Raw genomic sequence first — 21056 nt, forward strand, 5'->3', positions numbered from 1 at the left:
CGAATCCAACGTTGCAAAGATCCTCGGAAAATCGATCTTAGAGAATATAGGTCCAATAATTTTCTACATCTCCCGTCATCCTGTAGGTCTGTGAAAAATATCATAAGCACCACATTCCCCTCTATGGGAAAATTAACCTTAAGTGTCGTCATCCAAACCATCATGACGAAATCCCCAACCGTCTTTGCTTTAATCTCTGTGCTAGGTGGTGAAACAGAATATTTTCGGGTAAAGCAAGCATAACAGAATTTAGACGAATCTTTTGTTAGCAAACTCTTCCAACTATCAAAAGCAAGTGAATCGGAACCGATAAACTGCCTAATATCCTCAACACTTAACTTAATTGAAATCAACTCTTCCGAAGTAGGTGTATCGACTCCATAATAACAAGCAACCATGGATGGATTAACAATTCTCATATGAACTTCTTTTGCACCTGATTCATTCAATAACCTAACAATCTTAGAAGAAGTCGTTCCTCTCACAATTGAATCATTAACCACAACTCTCTTCCCTTCCAAAACAGCTTGAACTAGGGCTAATTTCAAATTTACTTCAAAATCCCTAATTCTCTGAGATGGTTCTATAAAAGTTATACCAACATAATGTGACCTAATTAAACCTTGTTCAAATGGAACTCCAACTTTTCATGTATGCCCAAGAGCAGCAAGAACCTCAAAATCAGTTACAACAATAACGACGTCACAATCAACAGGAGTTTTTGTTGCTAAAATCTCACTGAATACTCTCCTTGATTTATAAATAGATCGATCAAATACGATGGAAGTTTTTGGTTGAAAGTGAGGTATGGAAAGAGTTTGAATACCATCATTATCAATAACAATAACCTCACCTGGGTGAACTTCTCTCTCATATGTTGCTTCAATAAGATCAAGTGCACAAGTTTCACAAGCAAAAACAGAAGCTTCAGTACGTCGTCCACCCATTACTAATGGTCGAAAACCATGAAGATCACGAACTGTAATGAATTTATCTTCAGTAAGAAAAGCCATTGAGTAAGTTCCTTTAAGTTGTTCACATGCACTAACAATCCTAATAAGAAAAGGTCTAGCTTTTGAAATGGCTATTAAAAGGGAAACAACTTCAGTACTATAACTAGTATAAAAATATGAACCATTTTCTTCAAGCATATCTCTGAGTTTAGGATAAGTGACTAAATTACCATTGTGGGCAACTCCAACAGATCTTAATGGGTAACCGGTGTAGGGATTTACACCCTTCTACTAGTGTTTATAGCGGAAATAAGACATCTAATGTCTACACTAGTATTCCCAGGATCACATGCAAAACTAGTAATTAATCTAATGGAGATAGTAGATTACCTTAATCGCTTTTCCCTCGAACTAGTTGAATTGATTGAAGAAGACCAAGAGCTTCAAGTGTAGCTCCTCTACTTGGGACACGAGCAATCAATTTGATCTCCCACCTTGTTGTATAGCTAGCACACCAATGGTGGTTGGATAGAAGAACACCTTCTTCTTTGACTAGATTGATAGTAATGGGAATTAGCTCACTTTCTCCTCTCTACTTGATGTGGTAGAGTAAGAAAGCTTAGAGAGAAATTCCACACCTTATTCTCTGCCCTAAGAGTGTTTATATAGAACCCTAATAAGAATCCACCTCCTTTTAGGTTTCCTAAAACACCCTTTAGAATAAGATTTAGGGAAATAGTCGAAAATAGCAATTATTGGTATTTTCTCAATTCCCTAAGGAGATGACGTCCAAACCCAGCCAAAATTGGCAGATTTAATGTTCATAACATAAGGAAACGTCCCTCCAAAAATCAGCCCAATCCGAGCCCTAGAAGTGCCCGAATCGGCTAAGGCCCAAAAACCCTGTTTTTGGCCTTTTTGTACTATCTTTGCCTAATTCCTTTTTAGGCCTATGAGATATGTTTATGGGACACTCCCATGATTATATCTCACTCCCACTAGTCATATCCTAGATCAATTTGTCACTCTTATGTGTAACCCGTTGTAGGATCCGATCGAAGTTAGCCGCGAATTACTTCGTAATTCGACGATCGTAGTTGGTCTCTAGCTACAACTCTACGATCCCTAAATCAATCGGATTTGATGATCTTCCACATCAATTGTCCTATCCGACAAATTGTTCGCATTGTCACCTTGGTCGAAGGACATCTCCTTCAACTCCTTCAGACTCCCACTTGGACTTAGAACAAGTGCAATGCCTCGATTCCCGTGTCAATTTAGTATCCCATCTGATACGTCACCTCATTCAGACTTTCTTGATATCCGAGTACAATTGTAAAAGACAAATGATTAACTTTTAATCCGTTTGAGCGCGGCCACGCATTTTCAGTTGCTACTCATCAAGTGGCCTTGAGACACTTTGTACCTAATGTGATTAGGGTGACACAATCCATTCTTGCGCTCCCACTTAACTTCATGTCTAACCTGTCCTTCCCAGTATCCGTCTTTATAACCTCCTTTTACGGTGCGGCGTTTGACGGAACCAAAGTCGGACATTCCTTTCATAAGATGAGTGGAGCACTCATGTTTTGAGGAATCTCTCCAATTGTCTTTATGAGAAGTATTGACGTTCATCACGAGTGATGTACTTCTCATTTGAGGGTTATCCAGTGTATAAACCTTTTACACACCCACGTAGTCGAATAGAATATACTATTCCTATAGCCCATGAAACTGCGCTATCCCATCGACTCCCGTGCTAGTCTTCGTGAGTCATTGTTGTCCATGCAATGACCTGGACCAGGGTTTTTGATAATAAATATTCCAAGTTCACTTAATAGGGTTTCATTCATCAGATCACGTATCTGACAAACCTATTCGGAACGTTTTATTATCGATGGACTGTCGTTTAAATACTAAACCAAATTTAGACGACTGGTGAAATAACTCTTATTATTTCTGATAACGAGAGTTGTAAGTCTGAGCCTCTTCCGTAAAACTCCTTTTACCCACTCAATTTTACTTGTCGAGGTTTAAAATTATACCTCATGCCTTGGACTGTGTATGAATCTCATACTATGTCTTAGGTGACAGTTTAGTTTGACTACCGTGGTAGTCGGTTTTAAACTTTGCTTATTATCAATTAATTTGAAGATTGCTAACTTCAACCTTGATAATATCTAGTAACTTTTACTAGAGTTAAGGCTTTTAATTCTTTGTGTAGTATTTGCAACAGTTTCCGGCTTAAACACTTTTAGCCTACTTTCTTTCCATGTCTGAAAGTTTGCTACGATGACATGTTCAATTTTTGTACTACTTCATCCTTTAGCCTTCTAGGATGTACTAAGTAGTGTTTCGGTTTTCAATCCGAATTCGGATGTTTAAATGCTAATCATGTCCAACATGATTGACTTTATGTTTTCGAACATAAATGTCTCTCTCATGCGTGCTAGCTCATCGGTGTCTTTTCAGACTCCGAGTTTTGCAACGCCCTCTGTCATGAGTTTTTGGGTCGAAATCTTTTAGACTTTCCGAGTCTTAGATTTTCTGTTTCGGATCTCAAGCATCTCAGCGTACTGAGTCTCTCTAATCCTATCATCCTTTTGATCTATGCTTATAGATCTTCAGATGCCCAAAATGGCATTTTATCCTTTTGTGTGTGGTCCTTTATTGAGTCAGTTCGTTACTGTTATACAACACCTTATGTCGTACTCAATCTTTTGTATGTACTCTGCATACGGACCCGGAAGGTTTGTTTACTCCCACTTTCCTTCTTGAAACTCGTGATTCAAGATTTTCTTCATTCCTCAGGAATCAAACTTCTTTGATTGCCTTTTTGAATCGAAGATTCTAACTCTTGCGTGCTTTTAATCCGTCGATAGATTTCTGAAGCATGCTTGTGGACATAACTTGATTGGAAGAATCTTATTCTTCTTGTCTCGTTTCGGGAAACATGAATGTTTCCATCCTTCTCAGTTTTCTATTTTGATTTTGGCTTCTAGCCAAAATCTAGAGTCAGTTTCCGTTTCTGCGCAGGTCTTTTATCTCTTCAGAAATAACCTTTATTTTCTGTGTCTTTGAGATTTTATTTTGACCTTTCAGGGCTTTTTGAACAACAACTTGGAGTTTATCTCAACTACTTTGAGATATACCTTTAGAGACACTTTCACTCGCTTTGAGAGTTCTCCTGCGAATGACATTCGCTTTTGTGCGGTGGGTTTACAAGATCATATCTTTAACCTTTCCTTTTCCAAGGAGTCGCAGTTTGTTGCTCTTGGTCGAATTTAATCGTCTTGTACAAGTTTCATGATTGTTCTTCATGTCCCTCCATGATTTTTCTCATGATCGAATTAAATCGACTTGTACTTTTCTCCCACTTATTCTTGTAATAATTAGTGATTTTCTCCCAGACTACTAGGTGTGCTAATTATTAGGAGAATACTATCATGAGCAACAAACACTTTGTTCTCTTGATTGCTTGTGGAAAAAGCCCAAATTTCTTCTAAAGAAATTGCGTCAGACTTTAGCTAATTTTGTAATGCTTTTACAAGCTTAGCTGTTAGACGGACTTTGGTAAGTGTGAAAACAATCGTTTATAGAATATGTCCCAAAATATTCGGAAGACTGGCTTAAACCCATCTTTGGTCGAATTATGCATAGCAATGTTCGATTACTCCCACGGAATCCACCATCCCTCAGATGTGTTCCATGGAGCGAGTTGGGAAACGTTTTCTCAACTCCTTTGATGGTTATTTAGTATTTGACTCAAGTTTTTATCACTCCAATCTAATCGGATGACTTAAACTCTCTTGTCAAAATGATTCTTTTACTTCGGTTTGTACTTTGTTTGAACCTTTCAAACATTCCGACTTATACTTTATGATTTGTACGTTTCCATACTTCATGAAGTTGTCAGAGTACATATTTGAAGTTTCTCTCGTTAACTTCTGCAAGTAAACTTATAGGTCTGCATAACACTGTATGAGTCCTAATAGATTACCAGTCTCTATGCCTTTTGAAAAGGGTGACTTTGTCAATTCAGTCCTTAAGACCTAATTGACAATGCTGAAGTTTAATGAGTTTGAATCTCTTGATTTTAGCCATTATCAATGTTAACCTTCAGTTAAATTTACCACTGGTTTAAAACATCATATGTTTCCAGAAGAACAAAATAATCACTATTAAGTTCTAAGCTAGATCAGTGCCTAAAAGAAGACTTTGATCCCTTTCAGCATCCCTAGCATTACTGCTTCTGCTCCCTCTTGGATCTTTACTTCTTTTAGTCAAGTATGTAATTCCCTTAAGCTCCCACTGAGCCGCTCATCTGGTCTTAAATACCTGATGAAGGAATTTTACGATACTTGTTTTTAACTTTGTTAGCAAGGATACGGAATCGGAATTCATAATTCCATTCCTTTTGTCCTCCAGGTGCTAAAGGTAGTTTCCTTTTAAATGGTCTAGCCATTGTTTTAGAAACATTCACAGTAATGAGGAATACTCTTGATCATGTACTCGGCAACTGTTTTTCTTTGATCAAATGTTTGTCTCACTTGACTGATCTTTTTGCCCTTTTGAATCTCAAGATCTCTTTCTTAGATTCTTTGTACCAAATCTCAAGAACCTTTCTTAGACTGGATATTCCCGTATGTTCTGCTCAGTTTGTTTGTAACAACCTGAGTGACTCATCTAAGGTCTTTATCAATCTTTGTTCAATCGATATTGAATTGGGTGATAGATGTATTCTGTTGTCTTCCCTTAGGATGATTTTCAGATTGCCTTGGAGGTCTCGTACCTCTCCATTTATGACTTCTGTAGGAATTTCTTCCTTAGTTTGTCTTAATGGTTATGCTAGCATTCATTACTCTTCCAAAGAGAATTTTATACGATTGCTTGCAAATGGCTTTTGACCTTCTCTTGTATGAGTCAACATTGGGATTGGGTATTCTAGTGACCTTCCTTTTGAATCTGAGAACTATTCTCGGATTCATTCTTCCATTCTAGGAAGTGGATCAGCACCTCCCTTAGGTGTGATTCAATGTTGAAATCGTTTGTGTCATCTTAAAACTATATAAAGAAATGGCAAAGTTTTAAAACTCGTTATCGTTTTTGAAAAACTTAGTTTTCCCACATTATTCAATAAAAATCGTCCCTGATTGAATAAGTGATTCCAAGACCCCAGTTCTTCGGAGTAAAGCGGACGAAGGCCCTACCCTTTGACTCCGTCGCTCCGGGTGAGTGAACTACTTCACTGATCATACCTTATGACTCTTGGTTGATAGATTTCATTAATGAATGACTAATCTATCCTTTTGCCTCGAGTATCCAAGACTCTCTTGCTGATCTCGTTGAGTAGAACCATTTAGACGTGTAGGCCTCTTCTATAGACCTACCCGCATTGTCCCAAGGTAGAGGAGGTACTCTGCGAAGGCCGACCCACCTTCCTCGAACAAGGGCGCAACGAGTGTCTTAATCTGGATAGGCGATTACTCAAGATTACGTTTTGGGGACTTTTACGCTAGTCTGGCGTTTGTTATAGTGAACTATTTAGCCTAACTAACACCCACGACATAAAGCGTAAAAAGTAAGTAAATGCGCGCGAGAAAGTAAATCAAGCAGATATGGATCCTAGTATGGCCCCTAACCTAGAAGATCTAATCTCCTTTGGTTTTCTTCTTGTTTCGCCTTTTGGTTCGTCTTAGATCGCCATCTTTGAACCTCCATTGATTTCTCCCACTCGACTTTGAATTTCATCCTCGAGTTTCTTCAATGGACTTATAGACCCTTAAACTCTAATTACAAGACTCTAACGATTCGCAGATCGTATAAACTTGAAATTAAAATTAATTACAAAGCATGCACCCATCCGTGCTTAAAACAAGAATAAAGAAATAAATCTATGGCCATACTAGTTTCCGCATTCTCATCACATGCAATCATATAATATATCAAGGCTAAGAATTATATATGCATGATTATCTTGGGAGATACTTTTGTTGACATCACACGTCACATTACGGACCTTAAGTCTAAATTCGAAGAATTCAACTAATGGTGCGTTCAGATTTTATCTTTTATGATTTCTAAAATCAACTTTTAAGAAAAACTCCGTTTTGGGCTCGAGAAAGCCCGGGTCAATTTCGGAAAAAATATTGGTTCGATTCTTAATGATTTCATAAATCAATTTAAAGAGAAATCCGTTTTGGGCCCTTGGATGGCCCGGATTGATTTTGGAATTATTTGGTTGGAATCGGAAGAAATTTTGGCAAAAACTCCCACTCGAATGATGGTCCCTTTTTGTGGTCCGAAAAGCCTCGAAAAAGCCCGGAACAAGTCCTAGACAAGTCCCGACCCAAGCCCACAAAAGGGCTTGGACAAGGTCCGGACATAGCACGGCCCATAGGGCTGGCATGTCCTGACCGAGGCCTATCAAGGCCTGGTCTCGTCCTGGCCGGAGCCAGGACGCTAGTCCATGGCACGGCCCATAGGGCTGGCATGTCCTGACCGAGGCCTATCAAGGCCTGGTCTCGTCCTGGCCGGATCCAGGACGCTAGTCCATGTACCAGACGCGTCCTAGACGTGTCTGGTGTTGGACCGGACCAGCACTAGGTGTCTCGGACTAGTCCGAGACACCCAGAACCTCCCAGACGCGTCTGGTCGAGAGCTCTGGACGCGTCTCAGACGCGTCCAGGAAGCTACCAGTGCAGCTTCTGGTCGCGTCCTAGACGCTTCCGAGCTGCTCTAGACGCGTCTCAGAGACGCGTCCAGATGCTTCCATTACAGTTGGTGGTCGAGTCCTAGACTCGACCTGGACGCGTCTCTAAGACGCGTCCCAGCTGCTCTGGACGCGTCCTAGACGCGACCAGTGGCAATCTGGTTGCAGCTACTGGACGCGTCTCCTGGACGTGTCTCAGCAGCTGCTCTGGACGCGTCCAGTGGACGCGACCAGCAGCTTCCTGGCCGGACACTAGGGTTTCCAAAACCCTAGTTTCCAAAAAAATTTTTGTTGTGCAAATCTTATTTGCTAACTTCCAATTTTAAAATTCTTTCTAAATTTTGAAATCTTTTAGAACACTTCTAAAATTTTACAAAACTTGTAGAAACTTTTAAAATTTTCCAAATTTTGTTTTGAGAGTTTCCTAAAACTCAAAACACTTCTTTTAGAACACTTCTAAATTCCAAATTTTGTTTTTCAAAAGTTTCCAAAACTTAAAAACAACTCTTAATCAAACCAATTTTGGATCAAAATCTAGGTTTTTGAAATTTTCCAAAGAACAATTTTGAAATCAATTTGAAAAATCTTTGAATCCAATTCAAAATTAATCAAATTTTATGTTTAAAATCTTTTTAAACATAACTATCAATTTAATCAAGCATGGATTAGTTTGAAATTCAATCAAATTGAGACTTTTAAAATACTTTTTAACAATTTGATTCTCAATTTGAAATTCATTGAATCCCATTCAATAATATCAAATTGTGAGTGTAAATAATTTTTAAAAACACTTTTAAAATACTTTTATAAACTTAATTTATCAAACTATCAATCATATCTAATATGAACTAGTTCGATTCTTAGCAAAAACTAGTTAATTGCAAGAGGCTCTGACGCCACTGTAGGGATTTACACCCTTCTACTAGTGTTTATAGCGGAAATAAGACATCTAATGTCTACACTAGTATTCCCAGGATCACATGCAAAACTAGTAATTAATCTAATGGAGATAGTAGATTACCTTAATCGCTTTTCCCTCGAACTAGTTGAATTGATTGAAGAAGACCAAGAGCTTCAAGTGTAGCTCCTCTACTTTGGACACGAGCAATCAATTTGATCTCCCACCTTGTTGTATAGCTAGCACACCAATGGTGGTTGGATAGAAGAACACCTTCTTCTTTGACTAGATTGATAGTAATGGGAATTAGCTCACTTTCTCCTCTCTACTTGATGTGGTAGAGTAAGAAAGCTTAGAGAGAAATTCCACACCTTATTCTCTGCCCTAAGAGTGTTTATATAGAACCCTAATAAGAATCCACCTCCTTTTAGGTTTCCTAAAACACCCTTTAGAATAAGATTTAGGGAAATAGTCAAAAATAGCAACTATTGGTATTTTCTCAATTACCTAAGGAGATTACGTCCAAACCCAGCCAAAATTGGCAGATTTAATGTTCATAACATAAGGAAACGTCCCTCCAAAAATCAGCCCAATCCGAGCCCTAGAAGTGCCCGAATCGGCTAAGGCCCAAAAACCCTGTTTTTGGCCTTTTTGTACTATCTTTGCCTAATTCCTTTTTAGGCCTATGAGATATGTTTATGGGACACTCCCATGATTATATCTCACTCCCACTAGTCATATCCTAGATCAATTTGTCACTCTTATGTGTAACCCGTTGTAGGATCCGATCGAAGTTAGCCGCGAATTACTTCGTAATTCGACGATCGTAGTTGGTCTCTAGCTACAACTCTACGATCCCTAAATCAATCGGATTTGATGATCTTCCACATCAATTGTCCTATCCGACAAATTGTTCGCATTGTCACCTTGGTCGAAGGACATCTCCTTCAACTCCTTCAGACTCCCACTTGGACTTAGAACAAGTGCAATGCCTCGATTCCCGTGTCAATTTAGTATCCCATCTGATACGTCACCTCATTCAGACTTTCTTGATATCCGAGTACAACTGTAAAAGACAAATGATTAACTTTTAATCCGTTTGAGCGCGGCCACGCATTTTCAGTTGCTACTCATCAAGTGGCCTTGAGACACTTTGTACCTAATGTGATTAGGGTGACACAATCCATTCTTGCGCTCCCACTTAACTTCATGTCTAACCTGTCCTTCCCAGTATCCGTCTTTATAACCTCCTTTTACGGTGCGGCGTTTGACGGAACCAAAGTCGGACATTCCTTTCATAAGATGAGTGGAGCACTCATGTTTTGAGGAATCTCTCCAATTGTCTTTATGAGAAGTATTGACGTTCATCACGAGTGATGTACTTCTCATTTGAGGGTTATCCAGTGTATAAACCTTTTACACACCCACGTAGTCGAATAGAATATACTATTCCTATAGCCCATGAAACTGCGCTATCCCATCGACTCCCGTGCTAGTCTTCGTGAGTCATTGTTGTCCATGCAATGACCTGGACCAGGGTTTTTGATAATAAATATTCCAAGTTCACTTAATAGGGTTTCATTCATCAGATCACGTATCTGACAAACCTATTCGGAACGTTTTATTATCGATGGACTGTCGTTTAAATACTAAACCAAATTTAGACGACTGGTGAAATAACTCTTATTATTTCTGATAACGAGAGTTGTAAGTCTGAGCCTCTTCCGTAAAACTCCTTTTACCCACTCAATTTTACTTGTCGAGGTTTAAAATTATACCTCATGCCTTGGACTGTGTATGAATCTCATACTATGTCTTAGGTGACAGTTTAGTTTGACTACCGTGGTAGTCGGTTTTAAACTTTGCTTATTATCAATTAATTTGAAGATTGCTAACTTCAACCTTGATAATATCTAGTAACTTTTACTAGAGTTAAGGCTTTTAATTCTTTGTGTAGTATTTGCAACAGTTTCCGGCTTAAACACTTTTAGCCTACTTTCTTTCCATGTCTGAAAGTTTGCTACGATGACATGTTCAATTTTTGTACTACTTCATCCTTTAGCCTTCTAGGATGTACTAAGTAGTGTTTCGGTTTTCAATCCGAATTCGGATGTTTAAATGCTAATCATGTCCAACATGATTGACTTTATGTTTTCGAACATAAATGTCTCTCTCATGCGTGCTAGCTCATCGGTGTCTTTTCAGACTCCGAGTTTTGCAACGCCCTCTGTCATGAGTTTTTGGGTCGAAATCTTTTAGACTTTCCGAGTCTTAGATTTTCTGTTTCGGATCTCAAGCATCTCAGCGTACTGAGTCTCTCTAATCCTATCATCCTTTTGATCTATGCTTATAGATCTTCAGATGCCCAAAATGGCATTTTATCCTTTTGTGTGTGGTCCTTTATTGAGTCAGTTCGTTACTGTTATACAACACCTTATGTCGTACTCAATCTTTTGTATGTACTCTGCATACGGACCCGGAAGGTTTGTTTACTCCCACTTTCCTTCTTGAAACTCGTGATTCAAGATTTTCTTCATTCCTCAGGAATCAAACTTCTTTGATTGCCTTTTTGAATCGAAGATTCTAACTCTTGCGTGCTTTTAATCCGTCGATAGATTTCTGAAGCATGCTTGTGGACATAACTTGATTGGAAGAATCTTATTCTTCTTGTCTCGTTTCGGGAAACATGAATGTTTCCATCCTTCTCAGTTTTCTATTTTGGAAAACCAATTTAGGAAGCTTCCTGGCCGGACACTAGGGTTTCCAAAACCCTAGTTTCCAAAAAAAATTTTGTTGTGCAAATCTTATTTGCTAACTTCCAATTTTAAAATTCTTTCTAAATTTTGAAATCTTTTAGAACACTTCTAAAATTTTACAAAACTTGTAGAAACTTTTAAAATTTTCCAAATTTTGTTTTGAGAGTTTCCTAAAACTCAAAACACTTCTTTTAGAACACTTCTAAATTCCAAATTTTGTTTTTCAAAAGTTTCCAAAACTTAAAAACAACTCTTAATCAAACCAATTTTGGATCAAAATCTAGGTTTTTGAAATTTTCCAAAGAACAATTTTGAAATCAATTTGAAAAATCTTTGAATCCAATTCAAAATTAATCAAATTTTATGTTTAAAATCTTTTTAAACATAACTATCAATTTAATCAAGCATGGATTAGTTTGAAATTCAATCAAATTGAGACTTTTAAAATACTTTTTAACAATTTGATTCTCAATTTGAAATTCATTGAATCCCATTCAATAATATCAAATTGTGAGTTTAAATAATTTTTAAAAACACTTTTATAAACTTAATTTATCAAACTATCAATCATATCTAATATGAACTAGTTCGATTCTTAGCAAAAACTAGTTAATTGCAAGAGGCTCTGACGCCACTGTAGGGATTTACACCCTTCTACTAGTGTTTATAGCGGAAATAAGACATCTAATGTCTACACTAGTATTCCCAGGATCACATGCAAAACTAGTAATTAATCTAATGGAGATAGTAGATTACCTTAATCGCTTTTCCCTCGAACTAGTTGAATTGATTGAAGAAGACCAAGAGCTTCAAGTGTAGCTCCTCTACTTGGGACACGAGCAATCAATTTGATCTCCCACCTTGTTGTATAGCTAGCACACTGATGGGCCTAAAAAGTTACCCTAAATAGGTCTACACCCGCAAGTGCACGGGTGTCAAGTTGTAATAATTTCCGGTAAGTCCGGTTCGTTCCTCAGAGACTAAGTGAAACCTATTCTAAGACTTGGAAGTAAGACGGTTTTTGATTTTTATGAGGTTTTGGTAATAAATTAAAATATATAAAATATTAAAACAAATAAAAAGATGAACTCAAATGGGGGGAGAAGTCTAGGGGTTTCGGAATCTACCACATAAAATCATCTTTAGAACAAATAGTTAAATAATCAATTCTCTTTCTTTTTATAACTCGGAATTTCAGATAATGAACTATCTTAATTCCGGAAGATGTTTTCGTTTAAAAGCAATAATCTATAACAATGTAATTGTTTATTTCGAAAAAAACAAATCTCTAAACTATTGTTTATCAATCAATAAGCATATACCATCAAAGAATCTAATCTAAGCATGATATATCAAATTTAAAAGTATAAACAATGAAAAGAAAATCAATTCTACTAATTTAAACAATTTCAACTTTAAATCACAATCAAGAAAATTAACAAAATAAAAATATGTCTCTAAAGGTTCAAGTATGGGTTTCATCCTAAAACCCTAGATAGAAAAATTAGTTACTCATAGGCATTATGTAAAAAGAATTGGAAAATAAAGTAAAGAATCGGAGAGAAAACACCTTTTTTCGCTTTTTTTTTTCCTTCTGCGCAGCCAAACAGAACCTTAGGGAAAGGATTTCCTACTGATTTTCCACTGTTTCTGCCAAACGCACCCTCCGGGAAAACGATTTTCTCGTCTTCCCGGAAATATTTTCCCTGTGAGAAAATAATTCTCTCACCTGTTTTCTCACCTTCTCCAATTCTCTTTCTCTCTCTAAACTTTCTGTTTTCTCTCTCTATTCTTAATCTCTCTGTATAATCCTTCTCTCTCACAAAGAAAAATAATAAAAGAATCAAAAGAAACAAATCGAAAACAAATTTCTTTAAACTCCAATATTCATTAATGGTGGTTCTGTCTCTCTCTCTCTCTCTACAACCTCTCTCTCTCTCTCTGTTTTCAACCTCTTTCTCACTAAGAATTAGAAAACAAAAAAAAGAAAAGAAGAATCGAATAACAAAACCGAGATGATGATCTCTCTCTCTAACCCGTGAGCTAATTTCTTCTTCAAACCCGTTTCTCTCTCTACTGTCCTATCAACTCTCCCTAAAACCGTGATGTTTTCCTCTCACTCTCTCTCTGATTTTACTGTCCTTTTGAGCTTGAGAGGAGTTGATCTTTGACCCCAACCGAGATAAAACGATTAATGGTCCTCCCCCCTGTTTCTTATAGCCGAGAGCTTTATCTCTCTAAAATATATTCTTTCCTTTTTCGATTTGTTTCCTTCTTCTAATTCACTTTCCTTCTTCTAATTCACTTTCCTTCTTCAGCCTCTTATCTTCTTTCCATTTCTGTTTCAATTTTGAAAATTCAAAATATCTCCGTTTCAAAACAGCTCTCGGTTATAAAAGGATGAAGAAGATGATGACGTCAGCTGACGTCATCGAGTCGGGTTGGGCCGGGTCACGCGAACAGCTTGGTGTACCTCTGGACGTGACCGACAGTAGCCCGCGTCTTCCCTGGTTCATTCGATTTCTTGCCGGATGCATGCCACGTGTCCCTCTTGACTTTTAGTATACCAAATTTGACCCGAACTTTGACTTCCTCTAATTTATTCATCCGGACTCCGATTTGACTTCCGTTTTCGCCTACGGGTTCGTCTTAGACTCTACTTTCCATCCGAGCACTAATACTGATCATGAGATCAGAATCACAAAATGACCAAAATACCCCTAGTCTGCATTTCTCCGACTTTTATCCGTTTTTCACCCTGAACTCCGTAAAAGACACCTGAGAAAGAAAATCAAGCAAATAATCAGAGTAACAGCTCGAACTGGACTAACTAACCGGAGTTAAGAGATTCAAATGAGACATTTTCACGTCTCATCAAACATCCCCAAACTTAGATTTTGCTAGTCCTCGAGCAAAACAGAAAAATAAAACCAAGCCCAGTTCACCACTTTCGTAGGGAATCACGATTGCACTTAGCACGTGCAACAAGCCGTTAAACCTCTAGGTTACCCTAAAGGACGAGTTTTGTCTCGTGAGGGTTTGCAGTGAATATACCCACAAAATTCAAAAATTTCAAAAATGCAGAAGGGTCTAAATATGATGTGGATTAAAAATGTTCATCTGGTAGATTTTCGAAAGTTAATAAAAATGAAATCTAAGTCGACCGAACCATACAAATGCTAAAAATCTTCACTAGTAATCAAGACTCGAAGCGCACGTGACCAGCCAATATGAGTATCATTTCGGTTCCAAGCAGACAAAACCTCGATTACCTTCTCAATACATTTCGCCTCGACTACTGCCTCACGGTCATACACTCAAAAATTTAAGTCACTCAGAAATGGTTCACTCAATGTGTGAGTATGAGTGTGACAGAAACTCAACACATTACAAAAGATGGACTAAAAGTTTGGTGAACGACTGATCTCATAGAAAGGAAACAACCACTAATACGGAATGGGGAAGCTAACCAACTCTTCTCACCTGATCAACTTTCTAACAATGCTTCCTAGAGGTCGATAGACTAAGGATGAACTAGAACTCCTGAGAACTCGACGTCTTCAAATCTTCTAGAATTACTTCAAGGATAAACACTTAAACTAAACAAACATTTTTTTCTTTCTTTTTCTTTTTCTATTTCTATTTTCTTTTTCTTTTTTTTTTCTTTTTTTTTTCTATTTCTATTTTTTTTTTTCTTTTTTTTTTTTTTTTTTTTTTTTTCAGTACACTAGTACTATACTCAAAATACAAATACTTCTTTCTTAACACTTTCCCTGGCAATAATTCTCTCCATTTTGCTTCATGCCTTATTCTCAGGGTTCTAAATGATGAGGTTCATATCTTCCTCTAGTTGACACTGTTTTCAAGTTTCCAGACTACAAGAGAAAGGTTTACTTCCTGATGACATCCCTAGTGGTTGTAAAGTTTGAACTCAAGAGATCAACTGAGCTCTAATGAATATTGCGAGGTTGAGTAGCTCTTCATTCTACTCGGAATTAGCTCAGAAGAGATCACTCAAAGCAACAAGAAAGGCTCAGAATCTCACATCGGTTAAGTCTCCGCTAATGATTAATCAGGTTCTCTCAGAAAAATCCACTCTTCACCTATCTAACACTCACATGGCTAGTGCACAGACAACTTCAAGACTCGAAATTCATGGAAAAACCTTTAGCAAACGGATAGTCTGACGAACTAGACTCTATAACTATTAACAAGCAAAAACAACTAGACTCACATTTTCAATCCAAAAATTAAAATTTTGAAAAATTTTGAACCCTTTTGAATTTTTGAAATAAGGACTTAGCAAAAATTTCAATCCCCTATCCCCAAACTTAAACCGAACATTGTCCTCAATGTTCTGAAGACTATTCATCAAAAAAAAAAAAAAAAAAAAATAACAGGATGAGGGAAAGATATTACCTGATTCCAAGGTCCTATGCGTGGGTTGCCTCCCAGAAAGCGCTAAGTTTAACGTCTTCAGCCAGACGAAACAGATGATTCGAAAAATGGAAAAGATTATACCTACTGGATTACATAAGCGTAACTAACTGTAAACCAATAATCGATACTTCTGTGGGTCCACCCAAAACACAAATTTTTCAGTAAACGATAGTCTCACACTTAAATAAATTGGTGATAGTGTAGGTGAGACTATCAAAAAGGAAGGGCAATCCCCAAACTTAGACGACAATAAGGTCGTTAAGTTTGGTACTGCACCAGAGAGTGTACAAACCGGATAGAAAGGGTCTTCACATGGATGATTGATAGAGGGAGTGAGTACTTCAAAATCTACACATGGTTTTGAGGGACAAAATGCAAAGTAATCTAGAGGACTATCAATGACACTCGGACTTAAACTAGGGTTCTCTAAAACAGGTACTTCGGGTTCCTTCAATGGAGAAACCCTACTATCAGACTCACAATCCCTAGAAGTTGAGTTAGATAGTCCTTCTATAATTTCTTTTATCATGTTATCATCTGTGTCCCTAAAGAATTCTAAATCTTCGCCTAAATCAGGCGAGTCAATCCTCTCATTTAGCAAATTGGTCAACCATGATTCATCATCCTCAGTTGAGTCAAACGACTTCAAATCATCTTCAACTCTAGTGAACTCTTCATTATGGTCTGAATGGATTTCAAGTTCGATACAATGAGAGGATATCTCAACATCGGGCTCCATCGTTTCTGAGACTTTAGTCTCAATAACGATGTTGTCGGGAGAACTGTACTCCTCTAAAATTGTATCCTCGTCATCATAGTACACAGGACATTGTGGACCGTACTCTACATTCTCATGGTGATCTTCTTCTATAATACTAGTTGTTATTTCTTTTAGAGTTCTATAGGTATTGTCATTCTTTTCTTCTAAAGTCTGACAAAACTCGAAAGTACTCTTTTGAAAATCACTAACAGTTTCGGCCAACGAATATGATTCTAAAGATGGAGAGTCAACTTTTTCACCGTTATCCCATTGAGGTTGAGACACGTGTGGAGCAGAAGACTCTCCACAAATCCTCCTTAGGTCACTCATAGTCTCTTCATGAACCTTCTTTAACATACTCATAGTTTCAGCCAACGAATATGATTCTAAAGATGGAGAGTCAACTTTTTCACCGTTATCCCATTGAGGTTGAGACACGTGTGGAGCAGAAGACTCTCCACAAATCCTCCTTAGGTCACTCATAGTCTCTTCATGAACCTTCTTTAACATACTCATTTCTTCAGCCAACGAAGATGATGCTGGAGATGAAGGATTAATAGTTTCACCGTTATCCCATTGAGGTTGAGATACGTGTGAAGCATAAAATTCTTCGTTATAATGCATGTAAGAGTCATTAGTTTCAATGTTTTCCCATTGAGGTTGGGACACATTTGGAGCATAAGACTCTCTACTATAATGCATGTAAGATGATCTGTCAGGATATCTATAATATGGTTCATAACCTTCTTGAGGTTGATAATAATCCCTACGACCATCATTATGCACATTGTCTCTAGGATGACTACTACTATTCTGCCCATTTGCTAAGTACCACCATGGTAGGTTTGAAGAACTCTCGTCCCTTCTGCCATTATGTTGGGACCACGATCTATCCATTTCTCATCAATTTTTTTTTTTTTTTTTTTTTTTTTTTTTTTTTTAATCGAAAACCGGGAAACCCTACGAAGATCCTATAGGAAAGCAAACACAATCAGGCTGACTCCACCAAGCAACCTAGACAAAATCTAGCAATGAGTGGGTTTGTCAGATTCACCTAAAAAGCTAGACAGCTCCTACTTCGCCACAACACTTGAACTTTGACTGTTATAAAGGTTACTCGATCAGAGTAGTCGGTAAACAATTCTCCAGGAAGACAACCAACGATGAACGTTGTGATAGCCGTCTTCCTTCGGCAAACGTTTCCTCTTCTCGAGGCGGCCTTTTTGACAAGAATTGTTTACAAACTTTCCTCTGAGAATGCCTAGATAAGAGTCAATTTCCCGAGTTGTTTTTGAAGGGTCTTATGAGCTCGATACCTTAGGGGCTGATGTCTAAATAATATTTTAGCTTTTTAAGTAAGGTTTGGGTTCGTGAATGTTGTTACCTATGTGGGCAAGAGAACGGTGATGAAATCCGTTTCTTATCTTGTAACTGGGTTAGTGCCCTTACTAGAATGATTACACTAAACAGTTCGATCAAAGCAATTAGGCACACGAATTCACACCAATACCCACTGACAGGAGATTCGTGGGTGTTCAAGAAATTTACCTCCCGTTCAAGACGGGCGATGACCTTTGTAGACGACCCGGGCCACTCTTCCCTTAAGTGTCCGAACCCGAGGCTTCGTTTGATTTTTCGGTTACAATTTAAAAGCCCTCTAATTTAGGGTCAAAACTTTAATCCAAAAAAAAAAAAAAAAAAATTAAGAAAGTCTAAAGTCTCTCTCTCACCAAAAATAAAATAAAAAAAATAAATGTAAATTTCTTCTTTTCGACTCCTCCTCCTTGTTTGCGCCTTCTCTTTCGCTCCTTTATGCCCTAAACACCAAAAATAGAGAAGCAAGTCAAAGTGGCCAAAAATAAAAACTTACCAAAAATAAAAACTTTCCAAGATTAGAACAAATTTAAAACTAGTCCCCGGCAGCGGCGCCAAAAACTTGATGGGCCTAAAAAGTTACCCTAAATAGGTCTACACCCGCAAGTGCACGGGTGTCAAGTTGTAATAATTTCCGGTAAGTCCGGTTCGTTCCTCAGAGACTAAGTGAAACCTATTCTAAGACTTGGAAGTAAGACGGTTTTTGATTTTTATGAGGTTTTGGTAATAAATTAAAATATATAAAATATTAAAACAAATAAAAAGATGAACTCAAATGGGGGGAGAAGTCTAGGGGTTTCGGAATCTACCACATAAAATCATCTTTAGAACAAATAGTTAAATAATCAATTCTCTTTCTTTTTATAACTCGGAATTTCAGATAATGAACTATCTTAATTCCGGAAGATGTTTTCGTTTAAAAGCAATAATCTATAACAATGTAATTGTTTATTTCGAAAAAAACAAATCTCTAAACTATTGTTTATCAATCAATAAGCATATACCATCAAAGAATCTAATCTAAGCATGATATATCAAATTTAAAAGTATAAACAATGAAAAGAAAATCAATTCTACTAATTTAAACAATTTCAACTTTAAATCACAATCAAGAAAATTAACAAAATAAAAATATGTCTCTAAAGGTTCAAGTATGGGTTTCATCCTAAAACCCTAGATAGAAAAATTAGTTACTCATAGGCATTATGTAAAAAGAATTGGAAAATAAAGTAAAGAATCGGAGAGAAAACACCTTTTTTCGCTTTTTTTTTTCCTTCTGCGCAGCCAAACAGAACCTTAGGGAAAGGATTTCCTACTGATTTTCCACTGTTTCTGCCAAACGCACCCTCCGGGAAAACGATTTTCTCGTCTTCCCGGAAATATTTTCCCTGTGAGAAAATAATTCTCTCACCTGTTTTCTCACCTTCTCCAATTCTCTTTCTCTCTCTAAACTTTCTGTTTTCTCTCTCTATTCTTAATCTCTCTGTATAATCCTTCTCTCTCACAAAGAAAAATAATAAAAGAATCAAAAGAAACAAATCGAAAACAAATTTCTTTAAACTCCAATATTCATTAATGGTGGTTCTGTCTCTCTCTCTCTCTCTACAACCTCTCTCTCTCTCTCTGTTTTCAACCTCTTTCTCACTAAGAATTAGAAAACAAAAAAAAGAAAAGAAGAATCGAATAACAAAACCGAGATGATGATCTCTCTCTCTAACCCGTGAGCTAATTTCTTCTTCAAACCCGTTTCTCTCTCTACTGTCCTATCAACTCTCCCTAAAACCGTGATGTTTTCCTCTCACTCTCTCTCTGATTTTACTGTCCTTTTGAGCTTGAGAGGAGTTGATCTTTGACCCCAACCGAGATAAAACGATTAATGGTCCTCCCCCCTGTTTCTTATAGCAGAGAGCTTTATCTCTCTAAAATATATTCTTTCCTTTTTCGATTTGTTTCCTTCTTCTAATTCACTTTCCTTCTTCTAATTCACTTTCCTTCTTCAGCCTCTTATCTTCTTTCCATTTCTGTTTCAATTTTGAAAATTCAAAATATCTCCGTTTCAAAACAGCTCTCGGTTATAAAAGGATGAAGAAGATGATGACGTCAGCTGACGTCATCGAGTCGGGTTGGGCCGGGTCACGCGAACAGCTTGGTGTACCTCTGGACGTGACCGACAGTAGCCCGCGTCTTCCCTGGTTCATTCGATTTCTTGCCGGATGCATGCCACGTGTCCCTCTTGACTTTTAGTATACCAAATTTGACCCGAACTTTGACTTCCTCTAATTTATTCATCCGGACTCCGATTTGACTTCCGTTTTCGCCTACGGGTTCGTCTTAGACTCTACTTTCCATCCGAGCACTAATACTGATCATGAGATCAGAATCACAAAATGACCAAAATACCCCTAGTCTGCATTTCTCCGACTTTTATCCGTTTTTCACCCTGAACTCCGTAAAAGACACCTGAGAAAGAAAATCAAGCAAATAATCAGAGTAACAGCTCGAACTGGACTAACTAACCGGAGTTAAGAGATTCAAATGAGACATTTTCACGTCTCATCACACACCAATGGTGGTTGGATAGAAGAACACCTTCTTCTTTGACTAGATTGATAGTGATGGGAATTAGCTCACTTTCTCCTCTCTACTTGATGTGGTAGAGTAAGAAAGCTTAGAGAGAAATTCCACACCTTATTCTCTGCCCTAAGAGTGTTTATATAGAACCCTAATAAGAATCCACCTCCTTTTAGGTTTCCTAAAACACCCTTTAGAATAAGATTTAGGGAAATAGTCGAAAATAGCAACTATTGGTATTTTCTCAATTCCCTAAGGAGATGACGTCCAAACCCAGCCAAAATTGTCAGATTTAATGTTCATAACATAAGGAAACGTCCCTCTAAAAATCAGCCCAATCCGAGCCCTAGAAGTGCCCGAATCGGCTAAGGCCCAAAAACCCTGTTTTTGGCCTTTTTGTACTATCTTTGCCTAATTCCTTTTTAGGCCTATGAGATATGTTTATGGGACACTCCCATGATTATATCTCACTCCCACTAGTCATATCCTAGATCAATTTGTCACTCTTATGTGTAACCCGTTGTAGGATCCGATCGAAGTTAGCCGCGAATTACTTCGTAATTCGACGATCGTAGTTGGTCTCTAGCTACAA

The 21056-nt window shown here is 37.6% G+C and overlaps 1 pseudogene; it reads right to left on the minus strand.

Annotated features, from left to right (window-relative positions):
• The window catches only part of LOC147550575 (amidophosphoribosyltransferase 1, chloroplastic-like), a 32637-nt pseudogene that overhangs the window by 1873 nt on the left and 9708 nt on the right, over positions 1–21056 (minus strand).

Source organism: Eschscholzia californica, unplaced genomic scaffold, assembly GCF_041429995.1.
Source record: "Eschscholzia californica isolate CP2 unplaced genomic scaffold, dmEscCali1.0.p SCAF_3, whole genome shotgun sequence".
Classification (NCBI taxonomy): Eukaryota; Viridiplantae; Streptophyta; class Magnoliopsida; order Ranunculales; family Papaveraceae; genus Eschscholzia; species Eschscholzia californica.